The sequence below is a fragment of the Hakea prostrata genome, chromosome 1 (assembly GCF_041222555.1).
Source record: "Hakea prostrata isolate BN-2017 chromosome 1, UWA_Hpros_2, whole genome shotgun sequence".
NCBI lineage: Eukaryota > Viridiplantae > Streptophyta > Magnoliopsida > Proteales > Proteaceae > Hakea > Hakea prostrata.
The window spans coordinates 50,380,576-50,394,729 of record NC_142600.1 but is presented as its reverse complement, the minus strand read 5'-3'; positions in this window follow the sequence as shown (position 1 = coordinate 50,394,729).

Genomic DNA, 14,154 nt, shown 5'->3' with positions numbered 1-14,154 from the left:
CCCTCAGCCATTTATTAGGGAATATAGTTTCCTTTGTCACTCTAGTGAAATTTGGCACTTGGAGCTTCAGAAAACTCTCCATCAACTTGGAATAAGGAGTACCAATATTCCTTCCAGCATTGGGCACACCAGCAGCATTAGAGTTCTCTTGGGTAGCAGCATGAGTCTCATTGTGCAAAGTCATGAACCTAGCCATCATTTGGTTGAATTGGATGCTTTGCTATTGAATGATGTTTCCCATGATATTTGCAACATCCTGCAAACTTACGACCGGGGAAGCACCAGGTGGATTTCCAACAGTTTGACCATTCGTAGGTAGCTGGTCACCGGCACCATCAATAGATGCCCCACTATTAGGGACAATCCCATTCACATTCTGACTAGCAAAGGTGTTGCAAGTCCTTGTATTAGCCATCTTGTTAATCCAACAACAAGGCAACCAGTCAAAAATCTTTGTCAGAACTCATTCCTGCACTCCAAGCATGTAAAACACACTTATCTCAGCAATATAGGCCATTATAATCCAAAGATATGCATAAACATGAAAAATTTCACATAACTGGCCAAAACCACAATTCTGACCCTGTTGGTCGCTCCAAGACAGGCAACCAAAGGTCCTTGCGTGCGAAAAACATCTTTAAATGGGCCCACTTGGCTCATTCCAAATCATTTCTATCCTTCTCCAGTTCATGAGTGAGCTCTGGAGAACGGGTTCCTAGGGTATTCCAAGTGTTTTCAAGGATTCAAGGGTCTTCAACAACTCCATGTATCCACACTTTGATCATCAACCCAAGGTAAGTGATGATCAACCTCCCGTATGGTTCAACTTCTTTGTGGTTTTTGTTCAAATCCATGAAATAGGTGCTTATCTAGGTTAGAAACATGACTAGGAATATTATCCAACAGATTCCACGCATTTTCCACTCAATGCCATGCTTCAATACTAAGATCCATCAAACTTTGTTCTCATTTTCACTATTCATCACATAATATGCCCAAATTTGAAATTTTCTTCTCATTTTCAAATGCAATGGAATTTTTGAGTCAAACCACTTCCCACACCTCTGATTCATTATGATTGAGGTGCACACACATTTCGTTCGACCAAATTCCGAGTTTTCAAAAATTCCAAAATCTCACCCAAAATAGGGTTTTTCCCAAATTTTCCCTTTTGCTGAATTTTCTTGTAAAAACTAGGTTTTGACAGAATTTCTCCAAATAAATCATCTTAGCATCTTGATCCAACTAGTATACATGTGTCAACATGTCCATATCGCAATTTCCACCGAAATCAAAATTTTCTGAAAAATTACCAAAATACCCATCTTCACCGAAAATAAGCCTGTTGTACTTCCTTTAGTAATGCAAAACATATCTTGTCTTTTTAGATTTCCATCATGCCACCTAGAGGACAACATTTGGAAGCGAGGAGAGGCAGGGGTGGAGGTCAAGGTCCTATTCCAATGCCTTGGGTAGAGGTTATATGAGATCCCTTTGATACTCTAGAGGTAGAGTTTCTCTATGAGACCTTCTTCGAGGGTTCTCCTATCGAGTATGGTCATCTGGTCATAATGAGGGATCTCTGCACATTTTGCATATGACAGAGGCTAGGGGCCATGGGGTGGGCACACCTATTTACTGTTGACTTACCCGTCTACCCCGAGCTCATCAGGTACTTTTACAGTAACCTGATTTACTGTACAAAGATAGATGGCCACGAAGGTACGAAACTGGTTATCAAGACACGGGTCTGGGAGACTGAGATCCGGTTCTCTACTAAGGTTCTGGCCCGCATACTAGGCGTACCACACCTTCCAGATTCCTGTTGGTGGATTCCCGTTGGCATTAACTTACAGACTCTACTTCCGTACAAGCTTCATGAGATTTGTTCCACCTTGTGGGATGACCTTGAGCGTTACAGTCTAGTGGCACGAACATGATTCCTTCTGCCAGAGTCATTGCTCGCATTGTCGGCCGGAACATCTTACCGAAAGGCAGTCATCACAGTAGGATCACAGTGGTGGAGGCACTCGTCATTTACAACATCTACATGGGGCACTGCATCGACTTGGCTTACATCCTTCAGTACGTCATGATCGACCTAGTTGAGTATCCTAGGGTCAAGAACTTAGCTTTTGGTCGACTACTTACTCTCATCTTCTGTCACTTTGACGTCAACCTAGAGGATACAGAGGAGCTTTGTCGAGACTTAGGAGAGGTCATCAGATCCAGATTGATCGGGATGATGCAGCTCCATGAGGTTGAGAGATCTGAGGGTGAGGATGATGGTGATGATGAGGATGAGGATGATGAGGTTCAGGCTCCAACTTAGGCTCAAAATGGTGATGATGATGATGATAAAGAGGATCACTAGGGAGATGAGGAGGATACTATTCAGCCTTGCCAATTTGAGGTAGGAGGTCCTCTGCACTAGACTTTCGAGGCACTAGGTGTGGCTTCTCAGCTGTCCGTGATGACTTCCACGTTGGCTAGGATGGAGGCACATATGTTTTTTATTGATGAGCGGTTGTCATGGTTAGAGGAGGAGTCTCGAGCTATTAGAGATCAGCTCGGCTCAGGATCACAGAGACGATCTCCTACATTGATAGTTCTAGGATTTACTTTTTATGTTGACACAAATGTACTTATTATGCTTCATTAATACAAGTTTCTATTCTGATGTTTTCTATTATTCACTTCTAAGAAGATTGAGTCGCTTTTGGATTTATTACTCAATGATGCTCCCACTCCGTGTTCTATGGTTATGATTGTCCAAGAACTTTGGGATCTGATACCACTCTATCACATCCCCCAGCCAGAACCCTATCTAGAATACGCGGAGGTGTGATCCACAGCCTGAAGATCAACTTCAGGGTGATCATATACCCATATATCATAATAATATTGTGAAATCCAGCCCTAGCCTAACCCTAACCTTGACCCGAAACCTTGATGTTTGTAGGTCCAAAGACCTGAAGTGGAGGAAGAAGCCAATTGTGGGCCCTCTCAGTAGAAGACATGGTGTTCGACTCTGAACCCATGGATATTGATGATGGTGCTCCATACTTGGAAGCATTGTCAATGTTTGATAAGAAACTGCACCTTGAAGAAGGGGAGTTTAGTTGATAGACCTAATGCACTCTTGGACTTAATTTGAAGGCAATTCTTTGACCTAGACTAGTTAATTGAGATTAGGAAGAAGCCCATTTGATTTTGAGTTGATCTGGCCCTCCATTTCCCTATTTTGAGTTGCTGTCCTAGCTTGGTTAACTGAGCTAGTTGACCAAGCAGTCAACCAACTGATTATTAAATGCGAGAAAATTTGATTTTTAGGTTATTTTATGCTCTACTTAAGTGGACTTCGTAGTTAGGACCCTATTCTATTGCTAGAACCTCCTGAGAACATGGGAAGACTCCTCTTAGGCCTCTCCTTGGTAGTGGTGAAGTGCTCTTACAATATTCTTTGTTTCTCATTCCCTAGATCATCTCCAAGGTATGTAATCTCTCATTCTCTCTCTAATCTGCTCTTGTCTCATCTTATTCTTGCTGTTGGGACTATGAAGAAGGTGCTGCAACCTTGCAACCACCTCTTCTATTGTTTCCTTGCAATAGTATAAACCCCCATTTGTATCTATCAATGCTATGTTCCTTATACATGATTCTTAACCTTGCATTCCTATGATTTTCTTCATAACATCATGACTTCATCTCCTAAACTGATTTCTCTAGCATACTTGGTTTGATTACATGTTTGTAATTGTCTCTAATCTATTGCTCATCATTCTATTGATTGAATCCCTGATTTCCGTTTGCATTGCAATTGATTTCATTGAAGAACATGATTTTAGGAATTAGAAAGTTAGGGTTTCAAATTGGGGAATCTTGATTTGATCCTTGTTATATGTTAAATCTTCATGAGATAGTCTTAGTATACTGTTCCTAACATTCCTTTCAAATTTCGGAGTGATCCAAGTCCCGAAAGCTAGGTTTCGGATAAAAAAAAATCCATGTTCAGCCCCGTTACTGTTCATTTGGTCGACTGGGTCAGTCGACCAAGCAATCAGCCAGCTGAATACAGCTTTGATGTATTCGGCCGTTTTGATCCGTTTGACCTCTGATTTGCTTCATTTCTTCAGATATTGCACTTATGATTGTCTAGGGTTCAAGTACTAACCTTGGCACCATTCTCCTTGATATCCGGACCATCTTCGATTCGAGTTAAGGTAAGGACAGTTGTTACCATAATTACATAGAATGCGTGAATCTTGTTTCTATTTTGGGAACTTCTTAGATTCACTTCATTATTGTATTTATTAGCATTGTATGACTGTTGTAAATACTTCAAGTACAATAATGCCATACTTATGTATTCTTTTGTATCATGAATATTCATTTTGTTATTTAAATATGCGATTGATCATGTTATTATATATCGTTCTATATGATGAAATATCAGTTGTGTATGATATGATTGAATAGGGAAATGTGATTGATTAAGTATGATTTGGGATTGGGAAATGTCCTTTTGACATTTATGTCCTTGGACATCAGTTGTCACATCCTCCCAGCCGGTACCCTATCTGGCATACCCGAGAGTGTGATCCACAGCTCGAAGATCAGGTATCGAGTAATCAACCTCCCACATAAACAATAACATAATCATGAACAATAATAATAAAAGTGCGGCAGATAAACCATAGATCCAAATAAGAAAAAGATGAATCATATATAACTCAGAGTACTAGATATAATCAGAGTGTCTAAATCAGATAAGTAAAGTGAGGCAAAATCCCACTCTACAACCAGTGGAAAAGTAGTTCTAAAAGAGAATAAGCAAGATAGAATCTAATCCCAATAGCAGGTACAATAGGAAACTAAATTGTTCTCAATCTTATAGACAACATCCCTATAAGTATAAATCTCATAAACGGCACAAGGGCGCTTCCACTCTATGGTCGGACTAAGCACCGTACGGAGCATAACCACTCGCGGGATCTTCAGTGTAATTGTTGTAACCGCAATCACCTTCTTGGAGATATGCCTCTTCTCCTTGCGCTTCTTCATACGGGCCGTCATGATATTCAGAACCTGTAGAATAGTCTAACAAATATTGTACAATAAAGGAATGAGTTTCAAAGAAACTCAGTAAGGCAGTTAAATCCATACTAACATAAATGGCAGGATTTCAGAACAAACATAAATGCAATATGGTATGAAACAAACAATGAGTGTATGAATCTAACTCTACATATGCTGGTCTCTATTGGCAGACATGCTTTAAGTCATAGCACCGTACTTCTTTAGGAAGGTCTCAATCACTCATCATCAGTTGGTAATGGGTCCGGCATCCCTCGAGACATTCCATGGCTGGGGGTATAGGTCACCACTCTCTCACATCACCATTGGTCTAAGTACCAGCGCATGTCAGGGTAAAGCCTAGCCAAATGCAAGTCTTCTACTTAGTTACATCAAGTCAGATCCAGATACGTCCATTCCTCGTCCCTGACGATCCTTTCCGGTATCCTTCACACTAGAGTCCTCATAGTCCCTGACTACGGACTCATCAACCCTATTGGTCATCCACATATGATAAACGGGAAGCTCTCACGTCCTCTCACGGGTTGGTTACCGGTCTTGAGCGCCCGTGAGCCCAAGTCTATCCTTATGCAACCCTCCAATAAATGGCCCCCACAATGTGATTCCTGTCCTCTCACGGGTTGGTTACCGGTCTTGAGCGCCCATGAATCCCCATTGCTACCACGGGTCGTTCGGTCTCAATACCCCTCCGATTAGGGTCTGACATAACGGGACATCCTAGCCCAACACTACTAGACAGTCCTAGATATGTCATCCAACAGTTTAGGAAGGTGTCCAGAGGGCATCTCCGGAAACATCCCATAATATTCCCGTAGTTGTCCAAGGACAGAAGTGTCAAAAGGACACCTCCCCTTTCCAAACCATACTTAAGCATACACATGCATCAATTCATATCATCACATATATGGTAACTTCATATATGGAAAGAAATCAATAATTACAATCAACTTGTATATAACTGGTAAGTAAATCATACATGAATCAATTAACATAAACAAGTAATGCTACTGTAATCAAGATTATGCAACAGTAGTATATCATTGTAAGAATCTAATTAAGGAAACAAATCAATGATATTCAAATATAGAAACTAGATTCATGCTATCTATGTAATTAAGGAAATAACCATCCTTACCTTTTATAACTTGCAAAGGAATCCTAAGAAATCAAGTAAGATCTTGACAAACTTGAGAAGAAGGTCCTAAACAAGTGTATACAACATATTAGGAAAGATCCCTAACAGAAAAGATACCAAAACATCCAAAACAGAACAATTCTGGAGTTCTTTGTACTCATTGGTCGAGTGGATTGGTCGATCGTCCAATCGACCAATCGATCGACCAATGCAGATAGATAGCCTATAAAATCAGAGTTTTGAGATATAAATTCCGAATTTGGTGGTTCAAAAGGGTACTAATCAAGGGGTAAACTACATTAGTAGTATCCTAATATATAGGGGATCTCAAAACACCAATCAAATCAAGTCATCAAGATACAAATTAGGAAACAAAAAGTTACCATAATTAGATCAATCATGGTTCTTGAAGAATTCAAGATAAAAATCAAAGGCAAGAACAATAGGAGAATGAATCATTGATTCAGGTAAAGGTATCATGAAAAGCATACTTAGATCTTCAAGAAAATAGACCTAAGAGCATAAATCTAAATAAGGAAACAAAACCTACCATATATGTAACTATCATGATTCATGAAGAAAACATGGTATGGTAGAAGAGAAACAACTAGAGATTGATAGATCATGGATCATGAAAAGAAAACACAGCAATTGACTACTAACATGATCAATATAGTAGATCTAAGGAGATCAGAATTCAAATCAAAAGATAAACAAAGACTAGATCATGGTTTGATCATGATTCCTTCAAAAGCTTGCAATGATCATGGTTAAGATCATTGCATTAGCCATTAATCCTTAGGAAGATCATGAGAGACAAGTCCAGAGATGTTTGCAACAGAGAATGCAGCATCTCCTCTACTGTCTCAACTCAAAAAGGAAAGAAAAACAGAGATGGAGGAGAAGAAGAGAGTGTAGACATACCTTTGATGCAAAAGGAAGAGTTTTGACAAAGATCCGTCAAGAAAAACACCAAGGATGCAAGGGAGATGACCTGCAGAGGTCTTTGGTTCGTTCCAAAGAGTTTGGAGGCAGAAAATACGAAGTAGACTCGAGATTGGACTTAAATAGAGCAAGCAAGACCTAATTGCCAAAGACAACACCCATTGGTCGAGTGGATTGGTCGACTGGTCCGATCGACCAATCGGTTCAAACAACTCCTAAACAGGGAATTGAAGACCCAGATCAAATCCAATCCTAAAGGGGTTTTGCACACATATCAAGTGACTTACCTAATAGGTAGAAATGCCTTCAAACCATGATAGAGAGAACTCCAAGTCCATCAACTAATCCGATCTTCATCAAGATTCAGTTTCCATAAATAGAAACTCATCATCAACTCTCATGGATTCAAAGCCAGACACCAAGTCCTCCACTGGGATGGCCCAAAGCTGACTTCTTACTTTACTTCGGGTCACTTGGACCTACAAATAACAAGGTTTCCGGGTCAAGGTTAGGGCTGGGTTTTACATTCTCCCCCCCTTAAAGAAATTTCGTCCTCGAAATTGAAAGCGTACCTGTGCCTCCAAAGAGGTAAGGAAACTTCTCCTTCATGACTTCTTCCTTCTCCCAAGAAGCTTCTTCAGGGGTATGGTTCTTCCACCAAATCTTCACCAAAGGAATGGTGCGATTCCGCAGCTGCTTGTCCTTCTTATCCAAGATTTCGGCCGGCTCTTCATCGTAGGTCAAATCAGCACTAAGTCCTTCAGGTGCTTGCTGCAAAATGTGTTCCAGATTCTCTATGTATTTCCGGAGCATCGAAATATGAAACACATTGTGAACACCAGCAAGAGGTGGAGGTAATGACACCAGCAAGAGGCGGAGGTAATGCTAATCGATACGCAACAGGTCCAACCTTTTCCAAAATCTCGAAAGGTCCAATGAAACGAGGGCTAAGCTTTCCCTTAACATTGAATCTCATCACACCCTTCATTGGTGAAACCTTCAGAAAAACTTTCTCTCCAACTTGAAATTCCAAATCGGTCCTTCTCTTATTAGCATAAGATTTCTGTCTTGACTGGGCAGACTTAATCCTTTCTCTTATCATATCTACCATATCACTCGTAGCTTCAATCATCTCAGGACCTAAGACTTTTCTTTCACCTGTCTCAGTCCAGTACAAAGGTGTCCTACAAGTACTGCCATACAAAGCCTTGAATGGAGCCATGCCTATTGTTGCTTGATAACTGTTGTTATAGGCAAACTCAACCAAAGCTAGGTGTTCATCCCAATTACCACCCATATCCACCACACAAGATCGAGCATGTCTTCCAATGTCCGAATTGTCCGCTCGGATTGTCCATCGGCCCTGTGGATGATGAGCTGTACTCAAGTTCAATTGGGTTCCCAAGGCCTTCTGCAAACTATTCCAAAACCTTGAGGTGAACCTAGGATCACGATCAGAAACAATACTCAATGGCACACCATGCAGATGAACCACATTATCCACGTAAAGCCTTGCTAGCTTATCCAGAGTATGAGTGATCTTCATAGGAATGAAGTGGGCTGATTTGGTCAACCTATCAACAATCACCCACACAGTGTCATTGCCTTTACTTGTCCGAGGCAAGCTAGTCACAAAGTCCATAGAGATATCCTCCCACTTCCAACTAGGAATAGGAAGAGGTTGAAGTAATCCAGATGGGGGTTGTCGAACGGCTTTCACACGTTGGCAACTCTCACACTTGGCAACAAAATCATCAACATCAGCCTTCAGACCAATCCACAAAAAATGTTCCTTCAAGTCCTTGTACATCTTGGTGCTTCCGGGTGTATAGTAAAGACCGATCGGTGTGCTTCCTTCAATATTTCCTTCTTAATTTCTTCGTTTGCAGTGCACGCACAGTCTTCCTCTAAACAATAAAGCACCATCCATGGATATACCAAAGTCGGGGTCCGACTCGAGATTCGAAGAAATCTTCTCAACTTTGATCAAAAGTTCTTGGTCAGAACTCTGCAGAGCAACAATTTATCTCTAAGACCAGATCTTGCCGTCATGGCAGAAAGAATAAAATCCGAATTCTCAGGGACAATTTCCAAATCAAAACTCTCAATAGAAGACCACAATGGTAAACTCAAAGCATTCAAATCCAAAGTCTTCTTCTGGTTCTTCCTACTAAGAGCATCAGCAACAACGTTTGCCTTCCCAGGGTGATACTGAATATCACAATCATAATCAGAGACTAGTTCCAACCATCTCCTTTGTCTCATGTTCAACTCCTTTTGGGTAAAGAAGTATTTCAAACTCTTATGATCCGTGAAAAATGCAATCTTCTCACCGTAGAGGTAATGTCTCCAAATCTTCAAAGCAAAGACAACAGCGGCAAGTTCTAGATCGTGAGTGGGGTAATTCCGCTCATAATCTTTCAATTGCCGAGAAGCATAGGCTACGACCTTGCCATGTTGCATCGAGACGCAACCCAATCCAATCTTTGACGCATCGGTATAAACTGTCATACCACCGGAACTATCGGTATAGTCAAAACCGGGGCACTTGTCAATCTATCTTTCAACTCTTGGAAATTCTTCTCACAGGCGTCAGACCAAACAAACCTTTCTTCTTTCCTGGTCAACTTAGTCATAGGAGCAGCCAACCGAGAAAAGTTCTCAATAAACCTTCTGTAGTAACCCGCCAATCCAAGAAAACTTCTTATTTCCGTTACCGACTTCGGTCTTTCCCAATCAGCCACAGCTTGAACTTTTTCAGGATCGACACGAATACCTTCGGCTGAAACCACATGGCCAAGGAATACTACCCTCTTAAGCCAGAAATCACACTTGCTAAATTTGGCGTACAACTTCTTTTCTCGCAACCTTTGCAAAGTGAAACTTAGATGGCTCGCATGCTCTTCTTCGCTCTTCGAATAGATCAAGATGTCGTCGATGAATACAATCACAAACTTATCAAGCACATTGTGAAATACTCGGTTCATGAGGTCCATGAACACCGCAGGAGCATTGGTCAATCCGAAGGGCATGACCCTAAACTCGTAGTGACCATACCGTGTTCGGAAAGCTGTCTTGAAGATATCACTAGACTTCACTTTCAATTGGTGATATCCGGATCTTAAGTCAATCTTTGAGAACACAACTGCACCCTTTAACTGATCGAAGAGATCATCTATTCTGGGCAGCGGGTATCTATTCTTGATAGTTAGCTTATTCAACTCACGGTAGTCGATGCACAGGCGCATACTACCGTCTTTCTTCTTGACAAACAAGACCGGAGCTCCCCAAGGTGATACACTAGGTTGTACGAAACCTCTATCAATGAGTTCATTCAACTGATTTTGCAACTCTTTCAACTCAGTAGGAGCCATCCTATACGGAGCTTTAGATACCGGAGCGGCACCAGGGACGAGATCAATAGAAAACTCGACATCCCTGTCTGGAGGCACTCCCGATAGATCATCAGGGAAGACATCAACAAAGTCACAGACAACCCTGACTTCATCGACTCTTTTCTCCACTTTACCCTTGCCTTTAGATGAAGCATCATCCACTAGGGCATAGACTTGCATCAGTGCAGACAACACCTTCTTACAAACCCTTCTCTTCTCACCATGAAATTCTAAGACCGGACTTCCACAAATATGGAACTAAATCTTCTTTGAGGAACAAAGAAACACAGCTTTGTGGGATGTTAACCAATCAATTCCCAAAATAACTTCGAAGTCCTTCATATCAAGAAGTACAAAATTGGCTTCCAAGTTCTTCTCACCAATCAACACAGGACATTTAGATAACCCCTTATCTAGTTTCACAACAGGACCAGTAGGTGTACTAATCAATAAACAACTAGACAACTCTCTGGGGATTAGGTCGGTCTTCTTGATGAATGCAGATGACATGAACGAATGAGATGCACCCGTATCAAATAAGACAAATGCGAAATAGAAGCAACTAACAATGTACCCGTAATCACTTCATGGCTTGGATCCCGCTCAAAGACGGAAATACCGAACACTCTACCGAGAGGGAGGAGTAGGAGCACTCTTCACCACTGGAGCAGGCTGCTGGACAGGCCGCTTCGGACAGGCACGAGCGAAATGACCAGCTTGCTTGCAGTAAAAGCAAACAGGATTGCTGGGTCCAACTGGGGTAGCGGCAACAGAGGGCTTTTGAACAAAAGGCCTAGCACTTGCACTCACTGGTGGTCGGTTTCCGCCATACTGTCTAAACTGGCCGGGCTGCTGAAAACCCGAGTTCTGACCTACACTCCTAGGCTGAGAGGTAGGAGTGGGGTAGGGTGTAGGTCTCACAAAACGCCGATCATTACTATCCACCAACCCAGGGTTCCTTGGCTGCCAGGGCCATTGCACATGTGCACTTTCCTTCTCTGTTTCTTCCAACTTCTTCGAGTTCTGCACCACTTGAGCATAGCTCACTATAGGTGTAAAACCCAACCCTAACCTTGACCCGAAAACCTTGTTATTTGTAGGTCCAGTGACCCGAAGTAAAGTAAGAAGTCAGCTTTGGGCCATCCCAGTGGAGGACTTGGTGTCTGGCTTTGAATCCATGAGAGTTGAAGATGAAGTTCTATTTATGGAAACTGAATCTTGATGAAGATCGGATTAGTTGATGGACTTGGAGTGCTCTCTATCATGGTTTGAAGGCATTTCTACCTATTAGGTAAGTCACTTGTTATGTGTGCAAAACCCCTTTAGGATTGGATTTGATATGGGTCTTCAATTCCCTGTTTTGGAATTGCTGTCTGCATTGGTCGACTGATTGGTCGACTGGACCAGTCGACCAATCCACTTGACCAATGGGTGCTGTCTTTGGCAATTAGGTCTTGCTTGCTCTATTTAAGTCCAATCTCGAGTCTACTTCGTATTTGCTGCCTCCAAACTCTTTGGAACGAACCAAAGACCTCTACAAGTCATCTCCCTTGCATCCTTGGTGATTTTCTTGACGGATCTTCGTCAAAACTCTTCCTTTTGCATCAAAGGTATGTCTACACTCTCTTCTTCTCCTCCATCTCTGTTTTTCTTTCCTTTTTGAGTTGAGACAGTAGAGGAGATGCTGCATTCTCTGTTGCAAACATCTCTGGACTTGTCTCTCATGATCATCCTAAGGATTAATGGCTACAACAATGATCTTAACCATGATCATTGCAAGCTTTTGAAGGAATCATGATCAAACCATGATCTAGTCTATGTTTAACTTCTGATTTGAATTTTGATCTCCTTGGATCTTCTATATTGATCATGTTAGTAGTCAATTGCTGTGTTTTCTTTTCATGATCCATGATCTAGCAATCTCTAGTTGTTTCTCTTCTACCATACCATGTTTTCTTCATCAGTCATGATAGTTACATATATGGTAGGTTTTGTTTCCTTATTTAGATTTATGCTTTTAAGCCTATTTCCTTGAAGATCTAAGTATGCTTTTCATGATACCTTTACCTGAAGCAATGATCCATTCTCCTATTGTTCTTGTCTTTGATTTCTATCTTGAATTCCTCAAGATCCATGGTTGATCTAATTATGGTAACTTTTTGTTTCCTAATTTGGATCTTGATGGCTTGATTGGATTAGTGTTTTGAGGTCCCCTTTATGTTAGGATACTACTGATGTAGTTTACCCCTTGATTAGTACCCTTTTGAACCACCAAATTCGGATTTTATATCTTAAAACTTTGTTTTTTTTAGGCTACTGTCTGCATTGGTCGACTGATTGGTCGATGGACCAGATCGACCAATCCACTCGACCAATGAGTACAGCAACTCCAGAATTGGTCTGTGTTGGATGTTTTGGTATCTTTTTTGTTAGGGATCTTTCCTAATATGTTGTATACACTTGTTTAGGACCTTCTTCTCAAGTTTGCCAAGATCTTACTTGATTTCTTAGGATTCCTTTGCGAGTTATAAAAGGTAAGGATGGTTACTTCTTTAACAACATAGATAGCATGAATCTAGTTTCTATATTTGAATATCATTGATTTGTTTCCTTAATTAGATTCTTACAATGATATATTACTGTTGCATAATCTTGATAACAGTAGCATTACTTATTCATATTGAATTGACTCATGTATGATTTACTTATCAATTATATACAAAGTGATTGTAATTATTGATTTCTCTCCATATATGAAGTTACCATATATGTGATGATATGAATTGATGCATGTGTATGCTTAAGTATGGTTTGGAAAGGAGAGGTGTCATTTTGACACTTCTGTCCTTGGACTACTACGGGAATATTATGGGATGTTTCCGGAGATGCCCTCTGGACACCTTCCTAAACTGTTGGATGACATATCTAGGACTGTCTAGTAGTGTTTGGCTAGGATGTCCCGTTATGTCAGACCCTAATCGGAGGGGTATTGAGACCGAACGACCCGTGGTAGCAATGGGGATTCATGGGCGCTCAAGACCGGTAACCAACCCGTGAGAGGACAGGAATCACATTGTGGGGGCCATTTATTGGTAGGGTTGCATATGGTTAGACTTGGGCTCACGGGCGCTCAAGACCGGTAACTAACCCGTGAGAGGACGTGAGAGCTTCCCGTTAACCATATGTGGATGATCAATAGGGTTGATGAGTCCGTAGTCAGGGACTATGAGGACTCTAGTGTGAAGGATACCGGAAAGGATCGTCAGGGACGAGGAATGGACGTATCTGGATCTGACTTGATGTAACTAAGTAGAAGACTTGCATTTGGCTAGGCTTTTGTAAAACCCAGCCCTAACCTTGACCCGGAAACCTTGATATTTGTAGGTCCGATGACCCGGAGTAAAGTAAGAAGTCAGCTTTGGGCCATCCCAGTAGAGGACTTGGTGTCTGGCTTTGAATCCATGAAAGTTGATGATGAAGTTCTATTTATGGAAACTGAATCTTGATGAAGATCGGATTAGTTGATGGACTTGGAGTGCGCTCTATCTTGGTTTGAAGGCATTTCTACCTATTAGGTAAGTC